At 35.1% G+C, this 13,496-nt stretch overlaps 1 protein-coding gene and 1 non-coding gene across 12 annotated transcripts in view; both read left to right on the top strand.

Annotated features, from left to right (window-relative positions):
- Ptprz1 (protein tyrosine phosphatase receptor type Z1) overlaps window positions 1–13,496 on the top strand; it is a 188,787-nt gene that overhangs the window by 72,644 nt on the left and 102,647 nt on the right. The window lies entirely within an intron of this gene.
- On the top strand, window positions 4,994–5,096 carry LOC147829627 (U6 spliceosomal RNA). The gene has a single exon (XR_015448815.1). It is a non-coding gene; the product is annotated as a U6 spliceosomal RNA (small nuclear RNA).

Here is a 13,496-nt window from a genome sequence, read left to right as displayed (position 1 = left end):
GATTAATAAATCTAGAGAGGACACAGATTAAAAAATTAGAGGATCTGAGGAACATGATGGAATCCCAACATAGGAAACAAATGGAATCCATAAAACAGATGCAAACAGAATTCCAAGAGATTAAAAACACCATTGAAAGTCTGTGCAGCAGAATGAAACAATGTGAGGATAGAATTTCACATAGAGAAGATAAGATTGCAATCAGTGACCAGGAAAAGAAAAATTGCTTTAAAATTGTAAGGGAACATGAGAAATCAATCCAGCAGCGGCTAGACGATGCAAAGAAGAATAACATAAGACTGATTGGACTCAATGAAGAAAGGGGAGAGAGTGCAGATGACATAAAAAAACTCTTCACAGAAGTGATGGCAGAAAACTTCCCAAGGAGGGGAAAATAACTTGACATACATACAAGTGAGACATATAGGACTCCAAATAGCTTTGATCAAAAAGAATCTACACATAGGCATATAATAGTTAGGATTCCAGAAATCCAACAGAAGAACAAAATTCTACAAGCAGTGAGAGAAAAGAAACAAATCACATACAAAGGAAAGCCCATCAGAATCACAGAAGACTTCTCAATGCAAACCCTCAAGGCAAGAAGAGCTTGGAGTGATGTATTTCAAGCCCTAAAGGAAAATAACCTCCAACCCAGATTGATGTACCCTGCAAAACTATCTTTCAAAATTGATGGAGAAATAAGATACTTTCCTGGTAAAGAGCACCTCAGGAACTTCATGAATATCAAACCAGCACTCCAAAAAGTTTTAGACAATGCCCTAGGAAAAGACAATGAGGATCACAACCCCAGGAAACCCAGCAGAATGAATCCATTGGGCGTGACAGATTAAACGCAAAGGGGGAGAATCCAACAAAAAGAAAAAGTCATGACAAGGCTTTTAAAACTTTGAACTTCATCTCCCTAATGAGGGTATAATTCAATCTTATTATTGTACTGATTAGTATTTTTCTGATTCTAGAGTTGCACACCATTCCTTGTGCTATACTGCCTATTTATCATCTTATGTCTACTTTTTAATTGGGTTGTCTATTAATGAGCTGTAAGAGTTCTTTATATATTCTGGTCATAGGTTATATGCATTGTAAATATGGTCTGTTTAAGGACTACTTTTCATTTTAATGATATCATTTAAAGTTCTAAATTTTGATGGAATCTCATCACTTTTTTTCTTTTATACATCATGGTTTTTGTATCCTAGGTAGTTCTTGCCTACCCTGAATTCATAAATATTTTCCCTTATAATCACTTCTTAAAGTTTCATACTTCTGGCTTTCATATTTAGGTTCATAGATCCCTTCAAGTTATTTTTATGTATGAAAATAAAGGGTTGAGGTTAATTTTTTATATATGGATACCAGGTGTTCTAGTGCCGTTTGCTGAAGACACTATCTTTTCCTCGGCTCTTGAATTGAGTTTATAGTCTATAAAATGCTAATGTTAAATAATCTTTCAAAACTCAGTGGGCCATATATGTGTGGTTCTATTTCTAGATTCTCTGTTTTATTCCAATGATCTATATGTCTTTCCTTACAACAACACTGCCTTGATTACTGTAGCTTTAGAGGAAGTCTTAAAATTAGGTACTAAATGTCTTCCAACACTGTTTTTATTTTTGCTTTTTTTAAAACTTTTCTAGGTCCTTTGTACTCCTACATAACTGTTAAATTTCAATATCCAATTCTTCATTTATAGCGAGTATATACAGACCTGAATTTTTATATATACCTTGTGTTTTCTAATCCTGCTAAATTCAAGTACAATTTCTAGGGGCTCCTAGAGATTTCTTAGTATTTTCTCTGCAGCTGATCATTTCATCTACATATAAAGATTTTGCTTCTGCCATGCCAATCCTATCCTAGTTGTGTCATTTTATTGCCAGATTGTTTTGGTGGGGCCTAGGTTTCAAAGTTTAATGGACAGATAAAGAGTAAGCATATCTGCCCTTGTTCCCCACCTTAAGGAGAAAGCATTGTATCTTCTCCATTCATATAAGGCATTTTTGCTGGAAGTATGGAGTACACGTCTTTAATCTGTTGAGAACTTTCTGTTCTAGTCTCCTGATAGCTTTTACCATGAACAGCTGTAGAATTTATACTCCAATACTTTTTCTCCAGCTAGTGACAGGATCATATGGCTTTTTCTTTTCTTCTGTTAAAATGATGACTTTTGGGGGTGGATCTTCCAATGCTGAACCAACACTGCCATCCCTATAACAAAACCACTTTCTACATCCTGCCAGATCTGACTTCTAATAGTTTGTTTTGTTAAACAAATTTCTGTCTGTGTTCATACTTTTTTCTTCTATTATCTTTATCCAGTTTTAGGATTAGCACAAGTTGAGTTCCTAAGATGAGAAGAGAAGTGTTCCTTCTTTTTTTTGGTTTAATTGTTTAATATAATTTATCAGTTAAAATGTTTATGAGCCTGCTGTTGTCATACAGGTAGTTTTTCAAGCTAGGAATATACTTTCTTTAATATGTGCTATTCAAATTTTATATTTCCTCCAGAGTTAGTTTCATTAATTTGTCTTCCAAGGTACTTCTTAGAAGTTGTCAAATTTATTTCAAAACAGATTTTTGAAATATGCTTTTTATATCCTTTTAAATTCTGTAAAATCTGTGGTAATGTCTCCTAGATCTTGATATGGTAATTTTAAAAAATGTATAATTGATATTGTGTAACAGGAAGAAAAGTTCTAAAGGTGCAGGGGAAGTGGGAGGGGTAGGGGAAAGAAATAAAAGGAAAAGAAAAAATATGAGAAAAGGAAAAAAATGGAAACAAAGTCTTTGCAAATAGGGAAGGGTGGAGGGGGTGAAGGGAGGCCGGGAGAAGGGGAAAAATAAAAGAACCAAGATACTCATGGAATGGTACAAGATCCCAGTGATGTTCGTAACTGTATTTTATACCTAAAATGTACCAATAAAGTTAATGGGAAAAAAAAATAATATTTTGGTGGTATCTTCAAGTTTTTTAAAATAAATGTTTTCTATTTCTATTTTGTAAAGATTGTTGCTCTTTCTTTTCTGCAGTAGCCTTCTGGAGTTAAGTAACTCATGCCATCATTTTTTGGGTCAATAATTTCAATTCCACATGACAAATGATTTTACTATTATAAATACAAATTACATTTTCTATCATTGAGCTGCATTTCTCTTGGAATTTAGTCTCTACAACTGGGAAACATGTTTGAAAAAGTGAATAACTACCCATAAAAAGGCATCTGTCATTTTCTATTAGTATAACAGAGGCCTTATTTGAAAATCTACAATGGATATTACAACCAGAGATTCTTGCATAGTAGTTTCATCCATCCATTTATTCATTCAGCACATATTAATTGAGCATTCCCATCTGCCAACAGAAAAAGGAAAAGAAAAAGCAAAAATACTGAGTCCCTCATAAAGGTTGAACTCTAAAATATCTACAGGAAAGGGAAATGACTCCTGCTGAGTTGTTAAGCTCTGCTGCATAAGGAGGCCACCCCTTTTATGAATGTTGAGTACAGTCATTTTAGATTATTATTCTCTGGATATATTCCAAAATTATAGGAACTAAAGCTATTTCTGCAAGTAAAATAACAACCCCAAACTTTCTAAGTAAAAGAACAACCCCAAACTTTCTAAGGCCAGCATATTTTCTTATTTTAAGTAAATAATATTTATTAATACATTTTCAAATTTGAAAGTTTTCGAAATTCACTTTTTAAAAATTTCCCTTATCCTCATTGGTTTAGTAGGATTTGCAATAAACCTCCAGGTCATGTGAACAGCCCTAATCAGCCCACGCTTAATAATGACTTGCTTCATGTGGGAAATGCCTAAAAGACAACTGTACTCATCCTAGCTCTCATTAGTGTTTGGAGCCAAGGCACACCTACTCTTTTGCATTCCATGCCTCTTCCCAGATGCAGCTTGGAGACAGCATGCCAAGCATAAAAGCTTTATCCATATCCCCTGTAGAGAGGAGTTCTCTCTCCCTTATTGACCTTGGAATATTCCTTGTAGTTTAAAGACTGCCTCTTTTTCACCATCTTGGAGGACCATTAGAGATAGTGGCAGGATAATTTTTCTCAAAAGTTTGTGAGAAGTAGAACTTCATTTTGGTCAAATTATTACTATGGAGTGCATGCTTTCAGAGAAGGATTCAGAAGGCATCATGCACTAATTATGACATCTCCTTTACTCATCAAAATTCTGCACCCCACCCACCCTCTATGTACCGAGAGACGTCAGTCAGGTTGCTAATGACAGAGAAGCCTGAGAAACACTCATGCACTGATATGGTATGGGTGGGAAAAGCTGTTGAATCCTCTTGAAGTTGAAACAAGAATTTTCCTTCTAACTAGAAAAATGAGAGGAGGAACTAGTGATGATTACCTGTAAAGATGTGAGGAACAATTCGTCTATAAAGAGCCAGTGTTTGACCATGATATGAATCTTAAATGTGTTCCCTGATGTTCCCATGTGTAATGGTACCCCTGGACGTGAAAGCCTGTCCTGCACCCTAAGGGCTATACGTCAGTAGACTTGATGAAAGAAAATATAAGTCTGAGAGGTACTTTAAAGTCCCCCCTCATGAGAGCCTAGGGAATTAGGAACTATTTATCTCCTACACTTGTTTTAAAAACAAATACCAACTCTTACTCCATTTTTTGGAAAAGATATAGCTTGTGATAGAGAAGAATAATATAAAGTTCCCATAGAACTGCAATACATGATTGTAGTTATTGATTTTATCTTAATGAATAAAACAGAAGACTTGAGTTCAAATTAGTATAAATCAAGAATTGAAAAAGTTAAATTTTATGAGGAAAGAGATAGTAACATGAAGTATCTCCCCAGAAAACCTTTCCTAATTACAAAGATAAAGAGAATAATGTCACAGTGGAAAAGTGGGAGAGATATTATTTTTATCAAGTGATCAAAGTAAACAGCAGCAATAAAGGTCCACACAGAAATCCTGTCACTGATGCTCGCTTTGGCAGCATTTCTACTAACATTGGAAAGATAGAGAGATTAGCATGGCCCTGCACAAAGATGACACACAACTTTGTGAAGTGTTCCGTGTTTTTATTATTTTTCAAGAAAAAAAGAAATAGTATTGCTGAATAAGACACAAGGAAAAGAAAAAAGTATCATTTTCATGGCATTCCTAGTAAAAAATGTATATCTTGAACCTAATCACTCATTTAAAAAAACAGACATTCTCAAATTGAGGGACATTCGATAAAATAGCTGCCAACTTCAAAGGTGTCAATATCCAAAAAAAGATGGAAGAACTGCTTTGGATTGAGTGATAGTAAAGAGACATGACAACCATAGGTAACATGTATTACCAAATAGCATCTTACTCCATAAGGATAGCATTGAAACATTCTGGCAATAACCAAACAAAGCATAAGGACCTGAAAGTAGGAATGTATCAGTGTTAATTTCCCTATTTTGAGGATTCTGTTGTGATTACTTGAATATAGGAAAATATTCTTGTATTTAAGAAGTACAAGCTAAAATATTCAAGATCAGTTGATGCCATCACATTAAATGACTTAAAACTTTTTTCCTCCACTTGAACCTTTCCTGTAAATTTATACTTGCTTCAGAAGAAAAGGATATATAGAAATTGGATTACACTAGTTTTTTTTTAATTCTTTTATTGGTACATTGTAGGTATACAACACAACTACATTTCTCATTGGGAACTGTACCTTTACATATGCATCTTGGTTCTTATTTTTTCCCCATTCCTAGCCCTCCCTTCACCCCCTCCACCCTTCCCTATTTACAAAGACTTTATTTCCATTTTTTCCATTTCTCAGCATTTTTCCTTTCCCTTCTTTCCTTTCCCCTGCCCCTCCCACTACCCCTACCCCTTTGGACCTTTTCTTCCTATTTTACATTTTCAATTACTCATTCTAATCATTGGTACATTTTAGGTATACAATATAATGACATTCATCATTGGAAATTTGCACCTTTACATAGTCTCTCTTGGTTCTTATTTTTCACCCTTGCCCAGCCCTCCCTTCAACCCCTCCATTCCTCCCTATTTACAAAGATTTTGTTCCTATTTTTCCATTTTCTCATATTAATCCCATGCCCTTCTATCCTTTCCCCTAGCCCTCCCACTTCCTTCCCCTTTTGCCCCTTTTCTTCCTATTTCACATGACCTATTATACATTTAGTCCTTATTTACACTTTCAGGTTCTCACACCAGAGAAACTATTCAGTATTTATACATGTTGAATTACACTAGTTTTAACTATTGATTTATACTCTACTTTTACTTGAAAAAGCAAAAATAATTCAATTAGTAGTTCTACTTTGAACTTAATGATTTTCCCATTGAAATTATTTGGATTAGAAAGCAATACAAAGGTCTCATAAAAATATTTAATGTGAGTGTCCCTTCATTTATGTTTTCAATGGGTAAAAATAAGAATTTGTTTTGTAACTCTGAGATTTCATTACTTATTTTCTTTCAGAATTTTGTTTGTGAAGCAAAATCCAGGCCAAATTGAATAGATCTGTTCTGGAAATATTATCATTATCAGTTTTAAGTATGTGTTTCCTTTCCCTGTACATATTGAAATTTTCTAATCTGACAAACTGGGGCACATGAAATGCAGTTTCATGCTATATTGAACTGAATTCTGTATAGCTATTGAGAACTGTTTAGAGAGCTTCAGTAGAGTGGTCCATTTTAGTGACCCTTAAATTTGCTGAATATTTTTGTTATCCTGAAAATATGAATTTGTGTATTTGCCTGTTTTAGAGAGCACTCATGTAAACTAAAAGAAAAGATAAATGCTAATGAACACAATAACAATAATTACAGGTGATACTCAGTTTATTCAGTACTCGTCTCTGTAGCTAAGATGGTTGTTAAGGGATCTGATTTGATTAAGCTTACATTCTGTTATAGAAAAAAATACAAAAATAAAAACAGTCAGACTAAAAGCCCAACTAAGCAAAGGAGATAGTTGTAGAGTGTCATAAATATTGTGAAAAGAATAAACACAATAATGTGAGACGGTAACTTAGCAGAGGTGAAGAGGGGTTTTCCAAACCCCCGAGACATGAAGAAAACAAATCATCTGAGATATGAAGAAAACAAACAAAAATAAAGAAAGAAATTTTTTAAAAGGAGCCAGATGTTAAAGAAGAGAGCATATATGTTTTATGTAGGGACATGGGAGGTGCAAAAGCACTGAGACAAAATAAACTAACAAACAAGCTAGTGTGTCTAAAAAAGATAAGGACACGTGCCAAGCACAACGCCAATGCTTCCCCCCTTCTTTTTCTATGTCATTTATGCCTCACAGTAATCTTGTGAGGTTGGTCTTAATATGATCTGAGGAATGGAGTGGTATAAAGACCTGACCTAAGATTATTCAGCAGATAAGATAGAGGGATGGGGACAGGGTTTCCAGGCAGGAAGTCTGAATTCAGAGCCCATGTTTCCGACGTATTATACTGTGATAGTTCCTAAAGAAAGTACCGTAAAATATGACTTACTGTTATTAAAATGGCAAAGTTGCAGGCATTTTATAGTCTGGAACACTCATCTACATCTCTGTTTCATTCCATAAACAATGTTGTGCCAACTTTGAGTGCCAGACTTTACCAAGAATATAGACAAATCGGGAGTATTGGAAGAAAACTCCCTTATGGGTAGGGTCTTCACAGACAAGGAGCAGTTGTAACTCTATCATAAAAAGATAATGCTCAGGAAATGAATATACATTGTAATTTAGTTATAATATATAAGTATATTATATGTGGACATCATGTGAAAAAAATGATGAGAGAAATGTAAAAGCTACAAGCAATTTACTTTGATAAAGGAAATAATTTGGCAACATTATTGAGGGAGATAAAGAGACCCTAACCTGAAAATCAACAGAGCAGAAAAAGCTGTTTTTTTAAGAGTATTGTACAGAGGAGTCAAGCAATGATGGCTAATCGAACTAGGGTGCATTTTCCCAACACTGAAAGGCTATGGTCAGAAGCTAGCAAAATTGGAATTAAATGTACATGATTTGGAAGAGAATAAAATATATCCCCATTGCCAAACAGCTGAAGAAGCAAATGAAGATCCCAGAAAAATTCTAAATAAAAGTTGCAATTAAATATCCAAAATCCCGTTATCTTCTCTAGTGACCCTATTGTCTTCTCTGTGAACTGCCTCAAGCTGGAAACCAGGAGGTGTCTTCCTCCGCCTTAGTGAACATGAGCTCAACTTTCTCTCTTTTTTTTTAACTAACTGTATTGGTACATTTTAGGTATACATTATGATCACATTCATCATTGAGAATTTGTATCTTTACAAGATATATCTTAGTTCTTATTTTTTTCCATTCCTCTTCCCTCCCTTCCACCCCTCTACCCCTCCCTATTTACAAAAGCTTTGTTTCCCTTTTTTCCTTCTTTTCTCATATTTTTTTCCTAAATGTGGACCAAAATGTGTAATAGATAATGTGAAATAGGAAGCACAGGTTCAAAGGGGAAGGGGAAGTGGGGGCAGGTGGAGGAAAGGAAACATGACCTCAAATTTCTACATACACCTTCTTTACAAAACCAATCCTGACTCCCTAAAGGACTCACTGAAGGAATATTTGTAATTGTATTTTAAGAGTAGGAACTAATTTTTTTTTAAATAGTAACTTAGGGCCGGGGATTTAGCTCAGTGGTTCTGGCACCTGCCTTGCAAGCGCAAGGTCCCAAGTTCGATCTTCGGTACCAAAAAAAACAGTGAATAAAAAATAGTAACTTAGACTTGTAGGTCTGGGAAATAGGATCAGAAGGTCAAATAAAGTTGAATTTAAAAATATAATGTATTTGTAGCCAGAATTCATTTTCCACCTACCCATCAAAGCCATGGATGTGTACTCCTTGACCATAGTATCAGAAGAACAGTTTGTAGAATATATCTTGATTTAGAAGATGATGGGTTCCAAAAGATTCAGTACAAGGCATGAGAAGTTATGATTGGATTGGATTTTAGATTTGGAAAATTTCTTCCATTTTGTATTTGGGAGTTCTAACCAATGAAGTCACAGAAAATTAGTTGAAAACAAGTGTCTTACTAAGCCAGTTTATCAGTTTTTATAGAGATATAATGGGCAGTCATCTTCTTTGGAAACTTAAAATTTTAGTTAGATTTCTTTGACGAAGAGTAGCAGAGTCTTAGCATTGTAATAGTTACAACTCTGTTACTACTTAGCGTCACAACCTATCACTGAAGAAAAATGCCCTTTGTTCGCAACACTTTTTGGTAATTACTAGCATAACTTTTTAAAGTTTATTTCAGATAATAAAATAGTGATTTATTTAAAGAATTTTTCTAATATGACTCTGTGTTCAGTACCATTTTAGCAGTGTGGTGTTTATTACTTGGTAGCACCATATACAAAAACATAGTTCTTGGTATTAGCTAAACAAATGCAAACAGAAATTTGCTGCTCTGCAAGAGCATTGTTTATTTCTATCTTGTTCACTTTGGGAGTTTGTCAGTATTGATTAATTAGGATGTGTTATGCAGCTGTCAGCTGAGCCTCCTAGCCTTTCAAAGGTCTAGGTTACTTTGGCTCAAAGCCACTCTAATTCCCCATCTTCTCAAACCCTACTGCCTGTAGACTCCTTACGATACACTCAAACCCATGCAAAGGTGTCTCTTTTACAGTTCTTTCCCAAAGATTCCTAACATTTTAGTTGTAAGTCTTTCTCTCCTCTACCCTTTGTATGTGTACCCCTAAGATTAGGAACAAAGATAGTTTGATAGTCTGCTTAGAAAAAAGAATTTTATTACCAGTTTATTTTATCTGTAAATGACCATGTACCAGAATTATTTATATCAAAACACTTCCACTTAAACATCATCATTTAGAAATAAGCTAGAAAAAATGAAAAAGCCAGTGTTCAGGTGTCTGCTTGTTTATAGGAGTTTTCTGTCTGAAACTAATTAAAAATAAGTAGACATTCAGGAAATAAATAGGAACAGACATAGCAGTACACAAGCTGTTTAGTATTACATTAAAAACTGTAATTCAAGAAGTCAACCTTAAGTTTTAAAAGCTAGGGTATAAGTTTACTATCTTTAAGTAAAAGTTTGTTTTATCATTTAAATACATTTTATTTTCCCACCTTTGGTCTTTAATTTGGGTAATATTTTTCATCATATAGTTATTTTTTATTTCCTGGTTTCTTTTAACTGTCCAGATTATTTATTACAGATTGCTCATGAAGAAATAAATCTTAGATGTCATAATTTCCTTCATATAATATTCATATAAGTATCTATTTAAAGAACTTTCACAGGTATGGAAAGACCACAGTGCAATAGCTAGAGTTGGCAAAGATAGATTTATTGAAAAGGCAAACAGGATTTTAATTCTTTGGGAGATTTTTTTTTCAGTTTTAACCATTTCTATTATTATGTTTTATTTTGTTAATAAAGAATAATCCATGTTATTTTTGAAGGCATCACATGATATTTATTATTCAGCAATGTAGATGTTTTCAATTATTTTAATTGACATAACAATGTGCATATTCATGAGCTACCATGTGGTATTTTGTACATGTATACATTATATAATAGTCAGAGGGAGATAAATATATCTATCTTCTTAAATATTCATCATAGCTTTGTGGTGAAAATATTCAAAATCCTTTATTTTAGTTTTTGGAAATATACAGTACATTATCATTATCTACAGTCGCCTTACTGTGGAGTAGAACACCAGAACTCATTTGTCCAGTTCAACCACATCTTGTCATTTATGATGTATGGAGGGACCTAGAGAACACCCTACTCAGTGAGAAAAGCTGGGCCCAGAAAGACAGATGCAATCGAGAAAAGCTGATCTTAAAGAAGTTTAGAGTAGAAGAGTGTGTCCAGAGTATTCAGAGAACAGGCAGAAGGAGAGGTGGCGGAAGTTTGGTCAGTGGGCCTTTTATATCTGTCTTTATTGACATTTTGCAAACAAATCAAGTGGGCTGAAGACTGACTTTTCTCATATACAGAATCTTTAGGCTAAAATTCTCCAAGAGCACATTGTGCTCTGGAAAGGGCTAGCCAGAAATGGTGCCAGTCTAACTACAGTGACAGCCAAGAACTGACCTGAGGAATAACTCAGTTCAGCCCCTTATATGCTACTTATATGCCATTGACTATCAAGGGTGTTGAGATGGTCAAATAAAATGGTGGCTCTTCCCCTCTGTCCCTGCCCCTGCCCCATCTCTGCCCCTCTACACCTACTACAAGGCTGCAACACAGCCATGAAGGATGACAAGGGGTTTGGAAACCAGTTTCCCTGGAGAAACAGATGCTGCTAACACCACCCTCCTTAGTCATGTACACCAGTCACTAAAGTGATCATTCACCACCTTCCTCTTCTCAACCTCGAAGGCTACTCAACTCCCGTGTCCTGAATTTTCCCCTAAATATTTTTCAATCTACCTTTTTCTCTGTCTTCCTGCTTATCTCCCCTAGTTTACATTCTTCACCTTACTGTTCCTCACCTACCCTATTTCTAAACCCTCCTAATTGATCTACCTGTCTTCCTCCTTACCTCTGAAACCATATTTACCTTCATAAAATTTAAATATGACCATAACAGTGCAACCTAAATACATTCAGTAATCTGCTGGCAAAATTTTAAAGCTCTCGTGCTGGCATTCAGAGCCACCATATCTACCCAATTTTCCTGTGTCCTCTCCACTCACGGCCTTCTAATTTATGTCTCAGAACATAGGGTTTCCTGCTGTTCCCCCAAGATAACCATACTTTCTCCCTTCTACATTGATGCTGTTCTCTCTACCTGAATGCTACAGCCCTAAACTCTCTCCTTGCCTTCAAGTGCATACTTGTCCATCATTTAAGACTTACCACAAATATCTCGTCACCCAGGAAGTGTCACTCATTTCATAATTTCATCTTTTGACACATCTCTATTACATACTTTGTTAGGGTCCCTGGAATACTCTGTACATATTTCTGTTACACTTACTATATTATACTGTAATTAACAGTTCATACGTCTTTGGTTCTGACTAGAACATGAGCTGCTTGATAGCAAATACTTTTTGAGCCTGTTTTCTAAGCCATATATTATTATGGGCATTTCATAAATACTTGATGAATGAGTAAAGAAATGAACAAGTAAAAGCTGTATTCAGAGACATTAAGTTTTGATGGGGCCTGGGGGTAACATAAAATATAGAATTTATACCAGAGGCAGTGAATTCATTGCTACCATAATGGATGCACACTTCTTTTGTGTGTGACCAGAACATGCATCTAGGAGATATGCTACTGTAGTGTTTTGTAATAAATGTTTACAGAAAGGAGGAACAAATGACTTTATGTAAGAATTAAGGCAGAAGCTTTGGCCTTGTGAACAGCGTGCTGTAACTAAAACAATGAAACAATCCTGTAGGAAACATTGGCAGAGATCCTATCATGAGTAAAAGGTGCTAAAGTATAGCTGAGTCTCACATTTCAACCTTGAATCTCTGACTCTCCAACCAAAGGTGGGAAACAGAGCCACAATCATCCTTCATATGGATAAGCATGGAGACAGTAAGCGTGGAGTACAGACCTGGTGGTGTCACTGTCAGAGACTTGCGTTATTACTTACTGTGCTATTACTTCCTTGCTACAAGAACTTGGCTCATCAGTGAGGGGAAAGTTGATCACTACCAGAGTGTACAGTGATTCAGAGACAACTTTCTGAGCTATCTAAAAGAATTGGTTTTTCTTTTAGTTTCTCAAACCAAAAAGTAATTTTGCAGTCTGCACCATGGTTTTATATTTCAGCCTCACAGGTACATAATAGCCAGACTGCAGCAACAAAGAGAACAAATAATCCTGTTTCTCTCTTTTTCCACATATAGTTTGCCTGGCTTTTCCTGAGGGCAGTTAGTTAACAGCAAGTGCTACAGCAGAAAATCTTGCTGTGAATCAACCTGCATTACCTTCAGTCACATTCCTGAATATTAAAATATACTCTATTCATTTAGACCAAACCAGGGAAATATAAAGGTCATAATGTTAATCATAAAGTCACCTAATCACTGCACCTTTACTTTCTTTTAGAAGTGATGGCTTGTCAGTAGGAGTTAAAAAAACAAAAACTTCTGTAGCCCCTGGGGCTTTTAAAATTTCATCTGATTTTCTCATTTTGATTAAATACTTGATCCCTGGGTACAGTAACTGAAACACTGCAGTATTGGACTTCATCCGTGTCACTCCCACTTCATAATTTAAAAGGAAAGATGAAAATAAAAAATGAAAAAAAAATTTTAAAAAAGGAAAGATGTCAGAGGTTGTAATTGTTGTAATTGTCCAATAGCATTTTTTTAAATTACCTTTTTCCCCATAGCAAATTATGGGTGGGTGTAGTGGCTCCCTCTAGCCTGAAGCTCCAGTTCCCTGGCCTTTTATACTCCCACCACCCCATCCTGCTGAT

The sequence above is a fragment of the Heterocephalus glaber genome, unplaced genomic scaffold (genome assembly GCF_053883595.1).
Source record: "Heterocephalus glaber isolate CG9 unplaced genomic scaffold, H.glaber_assembly_v1.0 deba00000546, whole genome shotgun sequence".
In the NCBI taxonomy this organism is placed as follows: Eukaryota; Metazoa; Chordata; class Mammalia; order Rodentia; family Bathyergidae; genus Heterocephalus; species Heterocephalus glaber.
Note: the sequence above shows the minus strand (reverse complement) of the source record. Positions and strands in the feature narration are given on the sequence as shown.